This window comes from Pongo abelii, chromosome 13 (assembly GCF_028885655.2).
Source record: "Pongo abelii isolate AG06213 chromosome 13, NHGRI_mPonAbe1-v2.0_pri, whole genome shotgun sequence".
Taxonomy (NCBI): domain Eukaryota; kingdom Metazoa; phylum Chordata; class Mammalia; order Primates; family Hominidae; genus Pongo; species Pongo abelii.
In genome coordinates this window covers 72,399,335-72,421,927 of record NC_071998.2, presented here as the reverse complement: position 1 = coordinate 72,421,927, position 22,593 = coordinate 72,399,335, and the positions used below count along the sequence as shown (strand labels likewise).

The 22,593-nt window shown below is 41.9% G+C and overlaps 1 long non-coding RNA gene across 1 annotated transcript in view; it reads left to right on the top strand.

The window, feature by feature from the left end:
- The window catches only part of LOC129047891 (uncharacterized), a 47,547-nt gene that overhangs the window by 2,189 nt on the left and 22,765 nt on the right, over window positions 1–22,593 (top strand). Inside the window, exon 3 of the long non-coding RNA XR_008509753.2 lies at window positions 706–1,013. This is a non-coding gene — a long non-coding RNA (uncharacterized LOC129047891). The remainder of the gene's footprint in view (window positions 1–705; window positions 1,014–22,593) is intronic.

Genomic DNA, 22,593 nt, shown 5'->3' with positions numbered 1-22,593 from the left:
TTATCTGCACTTGAAGCCTGAAGAATATAGCTATGAACTGGCCAGACACAAAGTCTTAATGAAGCCAACTCATAACACAGAGCAAAGACATGGATAGAAATGAAAGCTGAGGAAATTAATTGAGTCCCTGTATGAACCCTCCTGCCTAGGGACAGTCTTACTTCCAGACTTTTTGCCCCTAATTTCTTCTCTAAGTTTGAATACTGGCAGTGGTATTTCAGGTGGTTCTAAGGGATCCTTTCACTTTACGGCACCACTTCTACCTTCATACCAACTTTCTCTTTTTCTTTGGATGCTACAACTTCTTTGATATTTGTGGGTTGTGTGTGTGTGTGTGTGTGTGTGTGTGTGTGTGTGTGTGTATGTGTGTGTTTTTAACCATCCACCACTCCACACAGCTGTTAAACAACTTCCACCTTGATAATCTGAATATGGATCAGGATGACGACCTATTTGGCACCTTTGGCCACTTTGGCTTCAGTGAACTCAATGGGATGGCCAAGAAGAGACCCTTGTGTTAGGAAGTCTTCTAAGAAGTCTCCAGTGACTCTCCCTCATGGTATTGACACATGTGTAATTATCCCTCCCCTTAAATGTGGGCTGGACTTTCTGATTTGCTTCTAACCAGTAGAAAAAAGATACAGACGATGGGATATCATTTTCAATTTTAGTTTACAAAAGATGTAACTTCTGTTTTGTTAGCAGACTCTCTCCTTTCCTGGCTTTGATGAAGCAAGCTGCCACATTGGAGAGACCCACATGATAAGGACCTGAAGGTGGCCTCCAGCTAGCTCCAGCCAACAGTCGGCAAGGAATTGAGGACCTGAGTCCAATAGACCTTGAGGAACTGAATCCTGCCAACAGCTACACAAGTAAGCATGGCAGTGTATCCTTCCCCAGTAAAGCCTTCAGATGAGACCCCAGCCCCAGCTGACATCTTGATTGCAGCCTTGTGAGAGACCTTGAAGCAGAGAAACCAGCTAGGCCTTGCCTGGATTCCTGATCCACAAACTGTAAGATAATAAATATATATTTTTAGGCCACTAATTTTGAGGTATCTATTACACAGCAATACATATCTAACATACTTGTAAATCATCATAACCTTGGTGTAAGATGTAGTAGCATGGCTGGAAGGCAGGGACCAAGATCACCTTCTACAAATAGGATGATATTGTGTCTGACAACATCCCTGCAAATATTGTCTTTATGCTCAAAGATCATTCCTCATACTCTTATACTGAAGTGGAATCACTGTGCTCTAAAAATCCCCTATTAGACTCTAGGAAGTGAGGCCTAGGTAAAGGAGTGTTGGGTGCAGTGGATGCCGGGATGGAGTTATGAGCAGGGATGATGAGGTTATACTTTTCCCTCTTCTTTTTTTTTCCCTTGCCCGCTCACTCTCCCATTACATTTTTCTTGGTCTCTGTCTCCTTTTTTCCCAAGTTCTGAGTAACTGCCTGGTGACCATTCCTACAAGTCATTGCCAGGCGATCTCTTGGTCTTGTAAGAGTGCTATCAAGCCATGCATCTTGAAGAGATTCCCTAGGGAAGGGAGTCTTCTCTTTCCTCACGATAACCTCATAAGCAAAGAGACCTTATGGTCAACTTCAAAAATGTTCTTTTTAGACAGAGTAACATGCCACATATAACACATTTTTCAGCAGGACCCACCCACTGCCTGGACCATACCTCAGCCAAATAAGTGTCCACAATAGCAAAATCCACCCATTCATGCCTCATACAATGACCACTCACCTGTCTGATGCTCTGGAGTCAGTAGCTTTTTAAAAATGAAAGTAAACCACTGTTTTCAGAAAATTATTTTTATTCCTGGCCTCTTTCAGAGATGCACTTTCTATCCCCACTACTGCTACCAAAAGGGTACAGAAAGGGAAAAGATGTACTACTACCCATTTTTCATTTTCATTAGGGTAAGGTAGGAGATGGGGAACATGGCACATTGCCCCAAACTTCATGAGGGAGAGAAGGGCTGGCTCTTGGTGAGGAATATGTATTCCTCACCAAGAGATCCAAGAAAAAGATTTCTCCCTTTCACCGATTTCAGGGCCTAAAAACCCCCACACTTCCAACTCTAAAACTTCCTAAAGGCCTGGCACAGTGGTTCATGCCTGTAATCCCAGCATTTTGGGAGGCCAAGGTGAGCAGATCACCTGAGGTCAGGAGTTCGAGACCAGCCTGACCAACATGGAGAAACCCCGTTTCTACTAAAAATACAAAATTAGCCAGGTGTGGTGGCACATGCCTGTATTCCCAGCTACTCAGGAGGCTGAGGCAGGAGAATCGCTTGAACCCAGGAGGCAGAGGCTGCAGTGAGCCGAGATCATGCCATTGCACTCCAGCCTGGGCAACAAGAGAAAAACTCAGGGAAAAAAAAAAAAAAAAGAAAGAAAGAGAAAGAAAGGAAAGAAAGAAAGAAAAAGAAAGAAAGAGAGAGAAAGAGAGAAAAGAAAGAAAGAAAGAACTTCCTGGAGGCAGCAAGGGAATTTCTGGCTTTATTATGCCAAAGTAACTCACTGTACTGTACAGCTGTATATAGTTTAAGATAGCCAGGTAGCTGGTAAAAGGATGATTTGAGCCAAATTCTGGACTTTGGGTTTTTCAAAGGGTTTTTCTCACTTTGAAAAGCCTTGAAAGGTTTTAGAGTAAACTTGTTGTACTTTTATGAAATAATAGTGTTTTAATTACAGGACATCTGAAAAGTATCAAAAGACCCTAGGATAAGACTGAGGAGGCCATTATCAGGCTCCCTACAAGGGACTGGTCATCTTTTAGAAGCCAAAAGAGAAAAACAGTAAGACCTAAACTAATTCCTTCCTTTCCCTGAGCACAAGCTCTGGAATACCCAAAATCCACACCTCCAGAGCAGTACATGGAGAACACCACTCTATATTAAAAGAAACATTTATTGCGGAGGGTCAATATTCTTGGTTGTGCTAAAAAGAGATTGCTCTCATCAGAGGATATACTATCATGAAAACTGAGAGGCTCTACAAGAACTGGATTATGCTTCGTGGAAAATTTTTCCTTACTGTAAGTGCTGGAGAAGCATTTTCTGTTTGCAAAGAAGGGTCAAATCTCTGAACACAGTGCCTTAAGCTGGTTTAATGTCAGCCAGGGGCACCTGGCATACTTGCATGCAGGTGGGGCTTGGATGGGACACAGGATTACTAGAGGGCAGGGAAGTGGGATTACTCTGGCATAATAGCTGCCTTTAAATGTCACAACTTTCTGAAGATGACTAATCATAGTCCTGATCCATCTAACACTTGAAAGATAACTTGGGCCAGCAGAGACAGCTTCTTGGTTATAAGGGTTGGTACTTGACCCTTCCCTTTGCCACTGTTCAGAGGGAAGCCCATAGTTGGAGGGTTGTCTGTTGTCAGGCTCTGCCTGAGTCTGTGGCTCTTCTTCGGCTGACTTAATTCCAAGTCCTCAGGTTCCTGCCTACATGCCAGTTTCTCTTCTAGTATCTTCCCAATGGCTGTCATGAGCTCAAGAGCTTCACGAGTCCTCATAAAGACAGGTCTACCTTCAACTAGCTCTTGGTGCTATAGAAAGGCTGGCATTAACTTGTCTTTTTGCGTGGGACTTTCTTGTCCATTGCTTTTTCTCTTGAAATCAATCCACTGAAGAAAATGCCTCATCTTTTTTCCAAAGTAACTTTCAGGACTAAATGGTTCTTTCTGTGACAGAGACATTGAAGTCTCCTCTAATTTCCTGTCCTTGCCAAGATGGCTCTTTCTTGTGGCTTTGGATATCCCTAATCCCAAGTCCTCGCTCCCACATTCTCTTGCTTTGGGTCCCAAAAGGCTCTTGCTTTGGGTCCCCTCTTGGCTGATGGGAAATTCTTATCCTGGCACTCCCACAAGACATACTTAGAGACTTGGGGCTCTTGCAACTGCTTCATGCTGATCCCTCCATCATCCGGGTGGATATGCTGTACCTGGGAAGCTGCCCTGTCCTCACTGGAGACACTCAGGGAGTGAGCCAGTGAGGAATCAGAAATCAAGCTATCTGAAGTAAAGAACATGTCGCAGGGACAGCCTTGAGCCTGACTATGCTCCCCACTCTCCAATTTAAACTTTAACTCACCAGCTGTCCTTTAAAGTCTGATGATTTAGGATCTTCAGCAATCAATATTCTTGGTGGGGAGTATTTGGTGGTCAGAGTAGTTTCTTCTTTACTTGTATTCGCGTTCATCACTGAGGAGCTTCCCAATTCACTAGTTGTCAAGATATCATTAGATTGTGATTGAAAAGTACAGAGCTCCTCTATCTCCCTGGACACGTTGGACATAGAAAAATGTTCTGAAGTCTCTGCTACGATTTTGTTTGCCCTGAAGCCTTTCTACACTATTGCTGGGACTCACTTTCTCATTCCTTGATTCATCTCTACCCCCATCTTGCCTTGTGGACAGCTCTGAGCTGTGTCTGTTGGCTAGTACAGTCTCATTCTGATTCTCTTTGTCTATGATGCTGTGTGTAGAGGGAAGAAAAGTCTATCTGCCATTCTCAATTGTCTGGGCATTCTCTGTAAGTTTATGGCAAGTAGCAGAGGGTGATTGTCTCAAGGCTCCCTGTCCTGTGTTTACAGATGAAGTGGCAGGTAGAGGACAATCCAAGCTGGGAACTGGATTTGTCATTTCTAACTTGTCTCCCTGAAAAGCATTAGAGCATCCCTCAAGAGACCTTGAAACCATACCTTTAGAAACCATCCTAGAAATATAGGTGGCAGACAAAGGAAAGTTAAGTTGGGGAAGAGGCCATGTTTTGGCTTTTCTAAACATATAGAATTTTATGGATTCAAGAAACTTGAAGGGTAGAGCCCACCTCTGACTTATCCTAACCCTCATCATATGAGCCTCTAACACCTGATGGGTTTTGGAATCAAGAAAGGAAAGCTCCAGAGTGGTAATCTTGCAGTACACCCTGCCCACCAGTGGTGCCACATTTCTGTTTTCCTTATTGATATGGGAACTCCCAGAAAGAGGCAATGTATTGTTAGCCAGCCATGAACAACATACTCTGATAGGAATCCTATCCAAAGTGACCTGCCAAAACCCTCCTCAAATGTAATTGAAGAATGGTTTTCACTTGATTCTGGTCTAAGTTCCTCCTTGATACACTTAGTAATTCATTCCTTGAGTGATCTACCCAGTTACTTTTTCTGTCAGAGACAGCCCTCAAACCCTTCACCAGGTAGTTTTCTGAGACCATTGGTGGGTTGTGTAATGAACACTTCACTAAGATATACCCAAGATTCTTTGCCATGTCATTTCATAGCTGAAACTTTGTTGGGACCTCTCATGGAAACTTCCTGGGAGACTCAATTCTGTCTTCCCTAGATTTTTGCTACTGTGGCCCTGAAGCTCAAGGGGTTGTGAGTGAGTATGTCTGCAATTCTGCTAAGATATTTCTGTTGATTTGCACCAAGGCTTCATCAGTGCTAGATATCCTAGATTCCTGCAGGTATGGAGGCACCAGTGTAAGACTGGCCTCTTTGGAACATGGAGCTCCAATTTCTCTTGGGGATCATTTCTGATATGAAAATAACCAGGAAAGGTGGAGACTGGAACATAGGCCTGGAAGGACTGGCTGACCAATGGAAGGTTAGGAGCTGGAGGATGAAGGGCTTCTTAAGATTTTTGGAGCAAAGGGACTAAACCCTACAAACCTTCCTGTTGTTTCTGCAACACATGCCATTCCAGATGTTGATTTGAGGTGTGAGAGTCAGCCTCATTCTGGAGTATATGGGAAGATATTCCACAATCCTTAACCTGGGATGGAGAAGATGATGATAGGGGTAGGGAGTGAGGAGTGAAGGTGAGCCCAGGAATGGACCTGAGTGATAGGTAGGATCTGGGGTTGGTGGTTGGTTTGAGGAAAGGATTGGGGATGTATAGGGGTGAGGGGATGATGGTGGAACTGAGGAAGTGGTAGAGATTCTTGATCATGCATTTGGACTGTACTGAATACAATAAAGCAAGACACTAGTGGGGAGCTGCCCCTAGAGACCAGGAGAGTAGCCACTGAGGACTCACTATGCAGAGAGGGAAGACCCTAGAAGAGCTGGCTATATTTCTGTTGCAAATTTCCCCCCAAAGTTTTGACAGACAGGAGCTGCTGACAAAGGTGCAGCTGCTCTGGTGTGCCTTTGATGTTCCAGCTGGTTTGGGGGGCTGTGGTGTCCTGCTCATCAACAGGTGACTGCAATAAATTTCCTGAAGATGTCAGTTGGTATTCTGACCACATTTATTTTGAAAATAATCCCTTCTCCTTTTCTTTCTTCTCCAAAATCTGGAAAGCCATCCTTTTTTTTATTTGTTTTTCCAAAAGTGCCTGTATCTTAAGGCCAAAAATGAATGGCTAGTGGCCTCCAAGTGCTCGGTATCAGAGTCTCCCCAGAGAGAGGTCTCTGGTGAAGGAACGGAAACATGCTCCCGCTGAAAATAAGGATATGGTAATCTGGGGAGGAACATGTTCCTGACGTGAGGCTGCCACCATGAGAATTCTGAGTTGGAAAGGTCCATGCCTCTGATTGTTGGAACATAAGTGGACAACCAAATAGGACTTTCCATAGAGGATATCTCTGAAACAGGTTTCAATAAGCTGGAACTTGATTTAGATTGAGTCACAGTTCAGTCTTGTGGTGGTGAAGCAGACAGGGTTGGTGGTGTATGATCACAAGCACGTAAATCAGTGGGATTCATTGCCTGGGAAACATCTGATAAGGGGTTGATAACTTGGGAAAGGGTGGGGTCAAGGGTGGGGTTCAGAGACAGAGAGGCCTTGGGTTGGAGATCAATATCTGCCTTCTGAGTGTGTTGTGGTGGGAGAGGGGGAAAAGCAAGCTGTTGGGATGGGAAATAGTCCACAGAGAATTTGGAATCCAAGGGAGGAACAGGCTGTGGTGGCAGAGGGTCACTCAGCGGTGAGGGTGAAAATAAGTCAGCTAAGGGGATATTCAGGTCAGGTGAGAGAATGGAGCATGGCAGTGGAGAAGGCTCAGGCAGAGGAGCCAGTATTAGATCTTCTGGAAGGGTTGCTGGAAGGGCAGAGGTCAAAGTGAATGATGACTTGGTCACAAAAGCTGTGGAAGCCAAAGGGGACACAGAGGGAGCAGCATCTTCTGGGGACTCCTGGAACAGCAGTCACTTGACCTCAGCACTTGCTCTATTACTCACCTCACAGAGGGGGTCTGGCCATAATAGTTGCCGAAAACAGATGGTATTGTAATGCTGGCCCAGAGGACTACAGGAGACGAGGTACAAAGCTGCAGCCAAACATATGTGACCTTGACAGGTCTTTCAAAGCTAAGACTTCACAATGCGTGCTGTCTTTTCATATGCCCCCCTCCACTTTCCTTATCTCACAGTACACCTTTTACCCCTTTCCCTATGGCTCTTACATTCTGACACTGGATTTTTCCTCCAATTTCAACCCCAGGCTTTTGTGATGCCCTATAATTACATGAACTCTACTAAAAAGAGGGATACAGGAAAGAAGAATAATGTTGAGTCACCTTTGCAGAATTAAAAACAGCTTCCTCTCTTCCTCTACTTCACTCTGGCAAGTTCTCCCACCTGACAAGCCAGTAGGTTGAGTAACAGGATAGTGATGAAGTTAGAAGCAAAGAGATCTTATAGGAGCCTGAGTAGAATGCCCCTTAGGGGCGCCCTTAGTTGACTGGTCTTGAAGAACCTCAAGGATCTGTAGAAAAGCTCAAATTGTCATTGATAATATTAATACGGTTCACATATGTAAGTGGCTTCATTTATAAAGTACTTTTACATACAGTATTCCATGTGATGCTCAAAACTATCACATGGGGCCAGGTGCGGTGGCTTATGCCTGTAATCTCAGCACTTTGGGAGGCCAAGGCGGGAGGATCACAAGGTCAGGAGATTGAGACCATCCTGGCTAACATGGTGAAACCCAGTTTCTACTAAAAATACAAAAAATTAGCCGGGCATGGTGGCCAGCACCTGTAGTCTCAGGTACTCAAAAGTTGAGGCAAGAGAATGGCGTGAACCCAGGAGGTGGAGCTTGCAGTGAGTGGAGATCACACCACTGCACTCCAGCCTGGGCAACAGAGCGAGACTCTGTCTCAAAAAAAATAAAATAAAAATAATAAAAATAAATCACATGAAGTACAGATGTTGGTGGTTATCTCAAAGAGGAGGAGGTCAAAGTACTTATACAAAGTGGAGAGACAGAAGTTGACTCCAAACCAACCAACCAGTAGTCCTTCCACAATAGATCTCACATGGCCACCTACTGGGCAACACCCATTGTCCAGGTTCATCACTCCTTCATGTGTGTGGAAGGGCAGAGCAGAGACTCCCAGAAGTGTCTCAGGTCTGATTGCTTTCCCGTGAGCCTCTCCTGTGAGGACTGTTTTCTAAGACAGACTGTATCTAGTAACTGACATCCTCAGAAATTGGGAACCTGAGACGTCATGGAAGAGACGGGAAGGGTCATCCTTGGGGAGCTGAGGTTGAATGGGCAGAATCTTACCTTTAAATGTTCCATTTTTCTTTCTCCTCTTGGCTCTGCCTTAATGCTAAGAATAAAAAGAAAATAATGCGAGGCCAGAAATCACTTCTCTCACTCCTCTAGGAAGCTCAGACATTCATTATACAAGAATAATATGACTATCTATCTTAATTAATAAAAATGTGTTTCTTCCTGCCGGGCGCGGTGGCTCACCCCTGTAATCCCAGCACTTTGGGAGGCCGAGATGGGCGGATCACGAAGTTAGGAGATCGAGACCATCCTGGATAACATGGTGAAACCCCTTCTCTACTAAAAACACAAAAAATTAGCCGGGCGTGGTGGCGGGCGCCTGTAGTCCCAGCTACTCAGGAGGCTGAGGCAGGAGAATGGCGTGAACCCAGGAGGCGGAGCTTGCAGTGAGCCGAGATGGCGCCACTGAACTCCAGCCTGGGCGACAGAGCAAGACTCCGTCTCAAAAAAAAAAAAAAGAAAAGAAAAGAAAATGTGTTTCTTCAGGCTGTGATGGCGGAAGCCTGTAATCTCAGTTACTCGGGAATCTGAGGCATGAGAATTTTTTGAACCCGGGAGGCGGAGACTGCAGTGAGCCAAGTCATGCCACTGCACTCTAGCCTAGTCAATAGAGCGAGACTCAGTCTCAAAAAAAAAAAAAAAAAAAAAAAAAAAAAAACTCTTCTTTTTTCAAGTTTTAAAGGTGATAAAATATTTCCAATTTTTCCCTTTCAAAAATTCAAAGGACGGTTTTGTCTGTGAGAGCTACACTTGATGTTCTCAGTTAGCAGTCCTCAGTTCAAGGAAGGCACAGATTCAGAGGCCAACAGTCACATCTTGCTCCCTCACAGTACCTGTGTCCTGGAAACAGCACTCCAGCTCCAGCTTCTGCTCAAGGGCTCTCAGCATCGCCCTCCTCGTCAGCCCAACATGAAGGAAGTTTTGGTCGAGTGACACGTGACATGGAAATATTACTCATGATCAAGTGTAAGGAGAAACTGTTCTTTTGAGAGCCCAGTCTCTAAATAATTTAATCCAGGACCACAGAATCACTGTGTTTGGGATTTTATCCTGGAATTCTCCATTACAGCCACATAGGTAGTCTGAGAGCTTCAGATGGAAACCTTAGTCCTCCTGAACCCCTACCCCTGTCTGACATCTTCCCTTAGAAGAGTGATATTCTAGCCTCTCCTCAGACTTCCCATGTCAAGTGTCTCTCTAAGCCAACCAAACTCATTTATAAATTTGGGAAGAAGAACAGGAAAATAAGGAATCATTTTCTGAGGGGATACTTCTGGTTCCAACTCTGACATTCAAAAAACTTACCACTCCCATCTTTGGAAGCAAAAAGCTGAACAAATTGAAAGTAACTATTCTTGGAGCCACTGGGGAATTGAGGTTGTAGGGAAAACCCTCCTAAAATCCTCAGAAAGATGAATAAAGAGAATCATAATTGAGATCAGCTTACCTGGAGCAGAAGCCACTGAAGCCATAAACTGGTAGGAACATTTAAATGGACACTTTGACAAATTGCTGGAGGATGTTTGTGAACTAGTATGAGAGTGAGAACATTCCTGGGGTCACAGTCTTAGGGAATCCCCTACATTTTCATGGGTTTTACCTCTGGGAAACCCATCAGGTTCTCACAATGAATAACAATGAGAAAACTCTCATGCTCCTGGCAGGGACAAGGGAAAGGTTACCATTTTCAAATATACTGAGTGTTCTTCATAATAGAGGCCTACTCATTAGGGAAAAAGGCTACCAGAACATGATCCCACATGAGGAAAGGGAAGTTACCCAACTCCAGCCCTCTCTAGCCTTCGTATCTCACCTAAGAGGTGGGGGGAAAAAGGCTTGGAAACACTTGCGAACATCACAGCCCAGGGACACAGGACTAAAAGACTGACGTTTAATTGCATCACCTCCTACATACCTTAGCACCACATTAACAGAGCTCCAGTATAGTAACGGGATGATGGCGCAAAGAGCTACAAGGCGTAGACTCTGTTTAAGAAGGTAATCTTAGGGAAAGCTAATGATACCAGAGGAGACAAAAACAAGGAAACTGGAGAAAATTCAGGAGGCTCTGTCATATACTACAACAGCAAACACTTAACACAGCTCAAGTACTAGCCACATTAACATAAATCCTAGCACTAATAGCCTATTTACCTCATTTCCTATTACCCAATACATTGGGTCTGGCTTTCAACTAAAAATCACAAGGCATGCCAAAAGGCAAGGAAAAAATTCTAAATAAACAAAGTAAGCGTCAGTTCTGCACTCACATATGGCACCAATTTAGGATTTATCATACATGGAATAGAAAAAACTATGATTAATAAGGGTTCTAATGGAAGAAGTAGGCAACATGCAAGAACAGATGACAACTGTAAATAAAGAGATGGAAACTCTAAGAATCAAAAGGGAATGTTAGAAATAAAAAAAATCACAATGGACATGAAGAATGCCTTTGATGGGCCATCGGGAGACTACATTTGACCAAGGTAAGAATGAGTGAGTTTGAATATATATCAATAGATACTTCCCAAACTGAATGCAAAGGGAAAAAAAATAAATTTTAAAACCCAAATTATCCAAGAATTATGAGACAGTTTCAAAATGTGTAACATAACATATCATTGGAATACCAGAAGGAAAAGGGAGGATGAAGCAGAAGAAATATTTAAAGTAATAATGACAGAATTTTCCAAAATTGATGACAGACTGCTATAGATCATGGAAGCTCAGATAACACCAAGCAAGATAAATACTTTAAAAATCTACATCCGGGGCTGGGCACGGTGGCTCACACCTGTAATCCCAGCACTTTGGGAGGCCAAGGTGGATGGATCACCAGAGGTCAGGAGTTCAAGACCAGCCTGGCCACCATGGCAAAACCCTGTCTCTACTAAAAATACAAAAATTAGCTGGGTATGGTGGCGTGTGCCTGTAATCACAGCTACTCGGGAGGCTGAGGCAGAAGAATCGCTTGAACCCAGGAGGCAGAAGTTGCAGTGAGCGGAGATTGTACCACTGCACTCCAGATTGGGTGACAGAGTGAGACTCTGTCTCAAAATATATATATATATATACAGCTGGGCATATCATACTCAAACTGCAGAAAACCCAGTGAAAAAAATCTTGAAAGAATCCAGAGGGGTAAAAAACACCTTACCTATAGAGGAACAGAATAAAAATTTTGGATTTCTCATGATAAACAATGCAAGGAGGAAGAATAGTGTAAAATATTTAAAGTGTTACTAGAAGCCTAGAAGCCCATTCCCTTTACCCCACACCCCACCCCCAGAATTCTGTATCCAGCAAAATTATCTTCCAAAGGTGAAGAAGAAGTAAAAACTTTCCCTGGCCAAAACAAACAAACAAACAAAACAGGAGGAATTAATTACCAGCAAATCTGCCCTACAAGAAATTTAAAGGTAGCTCTTCAGAGAGAAGGAAAATGATCACTCAGATCTATCTATCTAGCTATCTATCTGTCTATCTATCTATCTATATATATATATATATATATATCTTTTTTTTAAAAAAAGGAAGGGCACCAACAAAGGAATAAATGAAGGTAAAATAAAACTTTCATTGTTCTTATTATTAATTGCCATAATAAGAATGACATCAAAAACAACATTTTTGTGATTATAGTATCATGGATGAGTAAAATGAATGACAATAATGTTATAAGTGAGAGGAAGAAATAATTGGAAACATTTTATTACAAGGTACCTGTGCTACTACACTGTGAAACAGTATAGTGTTATTTGAAAGTGAATTAAGATTAGCTGTAAATGCAATATATTACAAACTAGGGCAACCACTAATTTTTTTTTTAAGAAATGTAATTTATGGTTGGGCGTAGTGGCTCATACCTATGATCCCAGCCCTTTAGGAGGCCAAAGCAGGAGGATCACTTTAACCTAGGAGTTAAAGACCAGCCTAGGCAACATAGTGAGACTCCAACTCTACAAAAAGGTTTTTTAAAAATTAGCTGGGCATGGTGGCACATTCCTGTTATCCCAGCTACTTGGGAGGCTGAGGTGGGAGCATTTTGTGAACCCAAGAGGTAAAGCTACAGTGAGTCATTACCATCCCACTGTACTCCAGCCTGGGCAACAGAGCTAGACCCCATATCAAAAATAATCAAATATAATTTACAAGCTAAGAGAAAAGAGAATAATTGAATCATATAAAATGCTTGTTTAAAAAAAAATCCTCAAACCAACCGGGCGCGGTGGCTCACGACTGTAATCCCAGCACTTCGGGAGGCCGAGGCAGGCGGATCACAAGGTCAGGAGATCGAGACCATCCTGGCAAACACGGTGAAACCCCGTCTCTACTAAAAATACAAAAAAAATTAGCCGGGCGGGGTGGCAGGCACCTATAGTCCCAGCTACTCGGGAGGCTGAGGCAGGAGAATGGCATGAACCCAGGGGTGGCAGAGCTTGCAGTGAACGGAGATCACACCACTGCACTCCAGCCTGGGCGATAGAGCAAGACTCTGTCTCAAAAAAAAAAAAAAAAAAAAAAATCCCAAATCATAAAGGAAGTTGGTAAAAAGAACAAAGGAACTACAAAACAGACATTAATAAAATGGCCATAGTAAATCCTTACATATCAATAATTATTTTAAATGTGAATCTCCCATCAAAAGACATAGAGTGCCTGGGTTTTAAAAAAAGATATAACTAGCCAGGCTCGGTGGCTCACGCCTGTAATCCCAGCACTTTGGGAGGCCGAGGCAGGTGGATCACCTGAGGTTGGTAGTTCATGACCAGCCGGACCAACATGGAGAAACCCCGTCTCTACTAAAAATACAAAATTAGCCGGGCATGGTGGCGCATGCCTGTAATCCCAGCTACTCGGGAGGCTGAGGCAGGAGAATAGCTTGAACCTGGGAGGTGGAGGTTGTGGTGAGCTGAGATCGTGCCACTGCACTCCAGCCTAGGCAACAAGAGTGAAACTTGGTCTCAAAAATAAATAAATTAAAAAGTAAATAATAATAATAATAAAGATATAACTAACTCTTATACTGCCTATGAGAGATTCATTTTAGCTTTAAGAACACACATAGACTGAAAGTAAAGAGATGGAAAAAGATATTTCATGCAAATGGTAACCAGAAGAGAGCAGGAGTGGTTATACTTATATCAGACAAAATAGATATAATGTATACCAAAAGAAAATGAAATCAGTACCGTGTAGAGATACCTACACTCCCATGTTCATTGCAACATTACTCACAATAGCCAAGATATAGGAACAACCAGTGTTCATCAGTTGATGAATAAAGGAATTGTGAGATATATATATCAGCCTTTAAAAAAGAAGGAGATCCTGTCATTTGCAACAACATGCATGAACCTGGAGGGCTTATGCTAAATGAAATAAGTCAAGACACAGAATGAAAAATACTACATGGTCTCACTTGTTTGTGGAATCTTTTTTTATAAAAAGTTGAATATATAGAAACAGAGTAGAACAGTGGTTACCGGGGTGGGGGCAGTGGGAGTGAAGGAAGGAAGTGGGGAAGAAGTAGGTACAAAGTTGTAGTTATGTAGGATAAAAAAGTCTAGAGACTTGATAATGTACAACATGATTTTAGTTAATAATACTGTATTGTATACTGGAAGCTTGCTAAAAGAGTAGGTTTTACCACAATGAGATACCATCTCACACCAGTTAGAATGGAAATCATTAAAAAGTCAGAAAACAACAGGTGCTGGAGAGGATGTGGAGAAATAGGAACACTTTTACACTGTTGGTGGGACTGTAAACTAGTTCAACCATTGTGGAAGTCAGTGTGGCGATTCCTCAGGGATCTAGAACTAGAAATTCCACTCGATCCAGCCATCCCATTACTGGGTATATACCCAAAGGACTATAAATCATGCTGCTATAAAGACACATGCACACGTATGTTTATTGTGGCATTATTCACAATAGCAAAGACTTGGAACCAACCCAAATGTCCAACAATGGTAGACTGGATTAAGAAAATGTGGCACATGTACACCATGGAATACTATGCAGCCATAAAAAATGATGAGTTCATGTCCTTTGTAGGGACATGGATGAAACTGGAAATCATCATTCTCAGTAAACTATCGCAAGAACAAAAAACCAAACACCGCATATTCTCACTCATAGGTGGGAATTGAACAATGAGAACACATGGACACAGGAAGGGGAACATCACACTTCGGGGACTGTTGTGGGGTGGGGGGAGGGGGGAGGGATAGCATTGGGAGATATACCTAATGCTAGATGATGAGTTAGTGGGTGCAGCACACCAGCATGGCACATGTATACATATGTAAATTACCTGCACATTGCGCACATGTACCATAAAACCTAAACTATAATAATAATAATAATAATAAAAAGAGTAGGTTTTAGATGCTCTTGCCACAAAAAAAAGTAACTGATGGCAATGTTAATTGGCTTGACTATAGTAATCATTTCACTATGTCTATCAAAACATCATGTTTTACACCTTAAATATAAATAATTAATAATAAATTGTATAAAATTCTTGTTGAAAACCATAGAAGGCAAAAAAGAGAGGGATAAAAAGGAAATAACTGGTACAATGAATAGTAAGCAGTTGCAGAAATGGTAGATATTAATCCAACTGTATTTTAAAAATTGCTTTAAATGTAAATTGCCTAAATTAACCAATTAAAAGACAAACTGTCAGAGTAGATTAAAAAATAAGACCCAACTATGTGTTGTCCACAAGATACCCATTTATTTATTTATTTAGAGACAGTTTTGCTCTTGTTGCCCAGGCTGGAGTACAATGGCATGATCCTGACTCACTGCAACCTGTGTCTCCTGGGTTCAAGTGATTCTTCTGCCTCAGCCCCAGTGAGTAGCTGGGATTACAGGCACCTGCTGCCATGCCCAGCTAATTTTGTATTTTTAGTAGAGACAGGGTTTCACCATGTTGGCCAGGCTGGTCTCGAACTCCTCACCTCAGGTGATCCACCTGCCTCGGCCTCCCAAAGTGCTGGGATTGCGCCTCAGGTAAGCCACCATGTCCGGCCCACAAGATAGCCATCTAATATATAAAGGCACAGATAAATTAAAAGCAAAGGGATGGAGATAAACATACCATACTAACAGTAATCAGAAGAAAATAGAGGTAGCTATATTAATTTAAAACAAGTCAGATTTCAGCACAAGGAAAATTGTCAGGGATAAAGAGGGGCATTACATGATAACAAAGGGGTCAATTTTCCAAGAAGCCATAATAATTCCTAATGTGTACACATCTAACAACAAGAATGTCAAAACATATGAGGCAAAAGTGGTAGAACTACAAGGAGAAATAGATAAATCCACTATTATTGTGGGAGGCTTCAAAATGTCTCTATTAGTAATTGACAGATAAAGCAGAAAATCTGTGAAGATATAGTTGATCAGAACACCACTAGTAATCAGCTTGATCTAATTGACATATATTGAATACTTCATTCAACAGCATTCTGTTCAAGCTCACATGGAACATTAACTAAGGTAGATCACATTCTGGGCCATAAAGCATACCTTAATAACTATAAAAGAAACTATATAATGTCTACTCTTAGAGTATAATGTAGCAAAACTAGAAATCAATAACATAAAGATATCCAGAAAATCCCAAAATACATGAAGATTAAACAACACACATGGGCACAGAAGAAGTATCAATAGAAATTTTAAAATATTTTAAACTAAATGAAAATGGAAAAATCAAAATTTGCTGCAAAATCAAAATTGTAGCAAAAATAGTGTTTAGAAGGAAATTTCTAGCATTAAATACACATATTAGAAAACAATAAAGACCTAAAATCTCTGTACAGCTCTGGCTCACTTAACTGACAGATGTCTCTCTGTTTCCAAAATATTGGAAAGCACAGATTACTCTTTAGGTAGCACAGAGACAGAAGGAGGAACCCCATCCTACACAGGAAGGCAAGGATAGGAATACCCAGGAAGTCAAGCTGGAGCTCAGCCATGGTGCAGTAAGGCTTCTGAGACAAAGAAGGTAGTCTTCATTATCAGAAGCTGAGTGCTGAGTCCCCATTCCAGATCAGAGTTCCAGGCCTACATCATGAAACTTTAACACAGACACCAGAAGTTCTTGAGGGTGGGGCGGGGACAACAAATGGAAGATGAACCCACAGTTCTTCCCCCTATCATCTAGCCCAACTGACCTGTCCATTGCCCTGGGTCCTTTTAGATCTTCCATCTTACCCTCCAACTGCACCCTTTCATGATACTATATGTTTACATTAGTAACATTTTCTATTTATTCCACCTATTATCTTTTACTGCTTCATGATCCGCCTTTGGAGCCCACTATCTTTGAAAGTGATGTGGCCATGGATTTACACCTTCAAGATCTACTCTGTCCTCAACTATAACCTCCCCACAAACACAATGTTTTTTTTTCACCTGTACAAAACCAGGAATATACTCAGCAGCAACCTATCCCCTCCATATTTCTTCAAAAAGATCCATGTTTACCAAAAGCCATTAGAGAACAGAGTAACCTGTACAACAAAGAGGGACACAAAGGCATGGCCCATCTCTGGCAAAAAATTTGGAACTCTCTTAGTAATTTTTTTCTCCTCTAATCTCTCTTAGGCTATTCACCCCTAAGGGCTCTCAAATCTAGCGCCCTCTACCTATACAGTGTTCTATCCTATGCACCTTCTTTCTTCTCTTTACCAAATCCCCTCTCTTCTTCCCAGCATTTTAAAATTCTGCCTCAATTTCACAGAGCAACTGTGCTGAACCACAACCCACATAACCAAACTTATCCTGATTTAGGAAGCATATTTCTCCTTAGTGTAATATAACCTATAATGAGCACAATTGAAACTTAGCATAGCATTTTGTTTTGAATTACGCCTATGATTACTTCTTTTATGAAAGTTTTTATTATTCCATCTACTTCCTAACTTTTCACCCCAATTCCTATGGCTCCTCTATACTTTTTTAAAACAATGTCGATTTTGTTTATAGTATATATGTATTTATCTCCCCATGTTAGCCAGTCATTTAACAGTTACAACCCTTGAAGCTTCTCTACTTAGATTACGAACTGCTGAAATTAAGCCTTGTGTCATTGCCTTACACTGCTTGCCTAAATTCCCTCACTGAGTCTGATGACAGCATCTTGACCCCAGGCACCCAATCCCTTTCATCTGACGAGGGTTTACCAGTGATGACACCTTTGCCTGTCTTCTGTATCCACAGCTTCTCCATTTTGTCTACCCAAAAGGAGGTAAACTCTAAGCCTGCCTCCTCACATGTACCCTGCCTTGACTACAGGAGGTCTCTCTGTGGAAAAATATATCTCCATATAGCCTTGCATCTCTGATGGTTTTTGTTGTTTTGTATGTTTGGCTTCATTCTGTTTGTTTATAATGTCTGGTCCTAACAGCCTGTATGGTCCCTAGAACTCACAAACGTAAAAATGTCCTTTACAGCCAGAGCAAGATAAGCTCCACCATAAACTATCCAAGAAGAGGGGATTATAAAAATTACACATTGAATATATTCTTCAAAAAGGGTGATGCCATAAAAAAAAGTTGAGAAACTGCTCTAGATTAGAGACTAAAGACACATGAGAACTAAATGCAATACATAATTCTAGACTGGATCCTGTAATGGAGGTTATTTTTAAGCCACAAAGGATATTACTGACAAAAATGGAATATGGATAAGAGATTAATTAAAAGTTTTACACCAATGCTCAATTTACTGAAGGGGATAATTGACTATGTAAAAGAATATTCTTTTCTTAAGAAATACACAATGAAATAGTCAAGAAGAAAGTGGATGATGTATGAAATGTATTCTCAGATGTCCAGGAATTCGTGTGTGTGTGTGTGTGTGTGTGTGTGTGTGTGTGGAGAGAGAGAGAGAGAAGAGAGGAGGTAGGAGGGAGGGATGTAGGAGAGAGATCACAAATGGGTCAAAATGTGAATAGGCAAATCTGGATAAAAGTTACACTGTTGTGATATGGTTTGGATGTTTCATTCCCTCCAAATCTCATGTTAAAATATGACCACCAGTGTTGGAGGTGGGTCTAGTGGGAGGTGTTTGTGTCAAAGGGGTGGATCCCTCATGAATGGCTTGGTGCCCTCCCCATGGTAATCAATGAGTTTCCTATGAGTTCATATGAGATCTGGCTGTTTAAAAGAATGTGCCACCTCCCCCACTCTCTCTCCTGATCCCTCTCCCACCATGTGACATGTTGGCTCTAGTCTTCCTTCCGTCATGATTAAAAATCTTCTGAGGCCCTCTCCAGAAGCAGATGCTGGTGCCACCTTTCCTGTATAGCCTGCAGAACTGTGAGCCAAAATAAAATTCTTTTTGTTATAAATTACCCGGCCTCAGGTATTTCTTTATGGCAATGCAAATGAACCAATATATTGTTGTTTACCATCCATGCAACTCTTCTGCAAGTTTAATTACATTAAACTTCAAATAAATACATTTTTTAAAGGACCATTGACTACGTTTTTATATAACTTTTGAGATTTTTGGCTTTGATTCCCACAGTTGCCACCACCACACCTAGACCTAGTAGTGTACAAAGTTGGCATGGTGTACTAATACACCAAAGTAGTATGCCATGCCAACTTTAAAACACTTGTTTCAGGTTCTGTTCCAGGCAAGAACCTGGGATACCCTTTCCACATATGAAGCATGCTAACATTTCAACAGGGTTTTACAATATACTGAAAAAGAGCTCCTCCAAAAAAAAAGATTTTAATTATGTATAAAAAATTTATACACTGCAATATGGTTTGGCTATATCCCCACCCAAATCTCATCTTGAATTGTAGCTCCCATAATTCCCATGTGTTGTGGGAGAGCCGTGGTGGGAGATAATTGAATCATGGGGACAGTTTCCCCCATCCTGTTCTCATGATAGTGAATACATCTCATGAGATCTGACTGTTTTATAAGGGATTTCCCCTTTCACTTGGCTCTCATTATCTCTTGTCTGCCGCCATGTAAGACGTGACTTTTACCATCTTATTGTGAGGCCTCCCTAGCCACATGGAACTCTGATTCCATTAAACCTTTCTTTATAAATTACCTAGTCTCAGATATGTCTTTATCAGCAGTGTGACAATGGACTAATAAAGTAAATTGGTACTGGGAGTAATGGGGTGCTGCTGTAAAGATACCTGAAAATGTGGAAGCAACTTTGGAACTGGGTAACAGGCAGAGGTTGGAACAGTTTGGAGGGCTCAGAAGAAGACAGGAAAATGTGGGAAAGTTTGGAACTTCCTAGAGACTTGTTGAATGGCTTTGACCAAAAAGTTGATGATGATATAGACAATGAAATCCAGGCTGAGATGGTCTCAGATGGAGATGAGGAACTTGTTGGGAACTGAAATAAAGGTGACTCTTGCTATGTTTTAGCAAAGAGACTGGGAGAATTTTGCCCCTGCACTAGAGATTTGCAGAACTTTGAAGTTGGGGGGGATGATTTAGGGTGTCTGGCAGAAGAAATTTCTAAGCAACAAAGCATTGAAGAGGTGACTTGGGTGCTGTTAAAAGCATTCAGTTTTAAAAAGAAAACAGAGCATAAAAGTTTGGATAATTTGCAGCCTGACAATGTGATAGCAAAGAAAAACCCATTTTCTGAGAAGAAATTCAAGTCAGGTGCAGAAATTTGCATGAGTAATGAGGACCCAATTGTTAATCCTCAAAACAATGGGGAAAATGTCTTCAGGGAATGTCAGAGACCTTTGCAGCAGCCCCTCCCATCACAGGCACAGAGGCCTAGGAGGAAAAAATGGTTTCATGGGACAGCCCCAGGGTCCTCCTGCTTTGTGAAGCCTAGGGACTTAGTGCCCTGCATCCCAGCTGCTCTGCCCATAGCTAAAATGGTCCAAGGTACAGCTCAGGCTGTGGCTTCAGAGGTTGCAAGCCCAAAGCCTTGGCAGCTTCTACATGGTATTCCTGTGGGTGCCCAGAAGAATTGAGATTTGGGAACCTCTGCATAGATTTTAGAGGATCTATAGAAATTCCTGGATGTCCAGGCAGAAGTTTGCTGCAGGGGTGGGGACCTCATGGAGAACCTCTGCTAGGGAAATGTGGAAGGAAAATGCCAAAACCATGGGAACTCACCTCTTGCATCAGCATGACCTGGATGTGAGACATGGGGTGAAAAGAGATAATTCTGGAGATTTGACTGCCTTGCTGGATTGTGGACTTGCATGGGACCTGGAGCCCCTTTGGTTTGGCCAATTTCTCTGATTTGAAATGGCTGTATATACCCAATGCCTGTAACCCCATTGTATCTAGGAAGTAACTAACTTGCTTTTGATTTTACAGGCTTATAAGTTGAAGGGACTTGCATTGTCTCAGAAGAGACTTTGAACTGTGGACTTTTGAGTTAATGCTGAAGTGAGTCAAGACTTTGGGGGACTGTTGGGAAGGCATAATTGGTTTTGAAATCTGAGTACATGAGATTTAGGAGGGGCCAGGGGAGGAATAATATGGTTTGGCTTTGGCTGTCCTCACCCAAATATCATCTTTTTTTTTTTTTTTTTTTGAGACGGAGTCTTGCTCTGTCGCCCAGGCTGGAGTGCAGTGGTGCAATCTCCACTCACTGCAAGCTCTGCCTCCCAGGTTCACACCATTCTCTTGCCTCAGCCTCTCAAGTAGCTGGGACTACAGCTGTCTGCCACCACGCCCAGCTAATTTTTTGTATTTTTTAGTAGAAACGAGGTTTCACCATGTTAGCCAGGATGGTCTTGATCTCCTGACCTCATGATCCACCCACATCAGACTCCCAAAATGCTGGGATTACAGGCATGAGCCACCACACCTGGCCCCAAATCTCATCTTGAATTGTAGCTCTCATAATTCCCATGTGTTGTGGGAGGGACCTGGTAGGAGATCACTGAATCATGGGGGCAGTTTCCCCCATACTGTTCTCATGGTAGTGAATAAGTCTTACAATATCTGACTGTTTTATAAGAGGTTTCCCCTTTCATTTGACTGTCATTCTCTCTTGTCCATTGCCATGTAAGTTGTGCCTTTCACCTTCTGCCATGATTGTGAGGCCTCCCCAGCCACATGGAACTGTGAGTCCATTAAACCTCTTTTTCTTTATAAATTACCCAGTCTCAGGTATGTCTTTATCCGCACCATGAGAACAGACTAATATACAATGTAAAACAAAAAAGAATCAAAATTTCAATGAACGTTGTTTATGGCATGCAATGCCTAATTTCTTGTTTGGTTCCATCATGTCACTTGTATTCTGCAGTCTTGTGGTGTGATGTGGTTTGACTCTCTGTCCCCTCCCAAATCTCATGTTGAATTGTAATCTCCAGTGTTGGGGGAGAGATCCAGTGGGAGGTGATTGGATCATGGGGTAGATTTTCCCTTTGCTGTTCTTGTGATAGCAAGTTCTCACAAGACCTGATTGTCTGAAAGTGTGTAGTACTTCCTCCTTAGCTTTCTCTCTCCTGTGCCATGTGAAGACATGCTTGCTTTCCATTTGCCTTCTGCCATGATTGTAAGTTTCCTGAGGCCTCCCCAGCCGTGCCTCCTGAACAACTTGTGGAACTATCAGTCAATGAAACCTCTTTTCTTCATAAATTACCCAGTCTCAGGTAGTTCTCTATAGCAGTGTGAAAATGGACTAATACATGGTGTGAATTGGTTTGCAGCCACTAAGTCAATTACCTGTCCTCTACCAGATTTCCAGCTTCCAAAAATGAGTTGACCTTTTTTGTTGTATCCTCTCCTGTGCCTGTCATGTCAAGCATTTATTTTTTAAATCCTTCAGTTTTTAAACCAGTTTTATTGAAATACAGTTCACATACCATATAAGTCACCCATTTTAAGTGTATAATTCAGTGATTTTTATATTCACAGAGTTGTGCATCCATTACCAGTCATTTCAAAAACGTTTTTATGACTGCGAAAAGAAACCATATATCCTTTAGCTATTACATTTCTTGCACCTCATTAACCTAGTTCTAAGTCTACTTTATCTCTGTGTAATGTCTCTATTCTG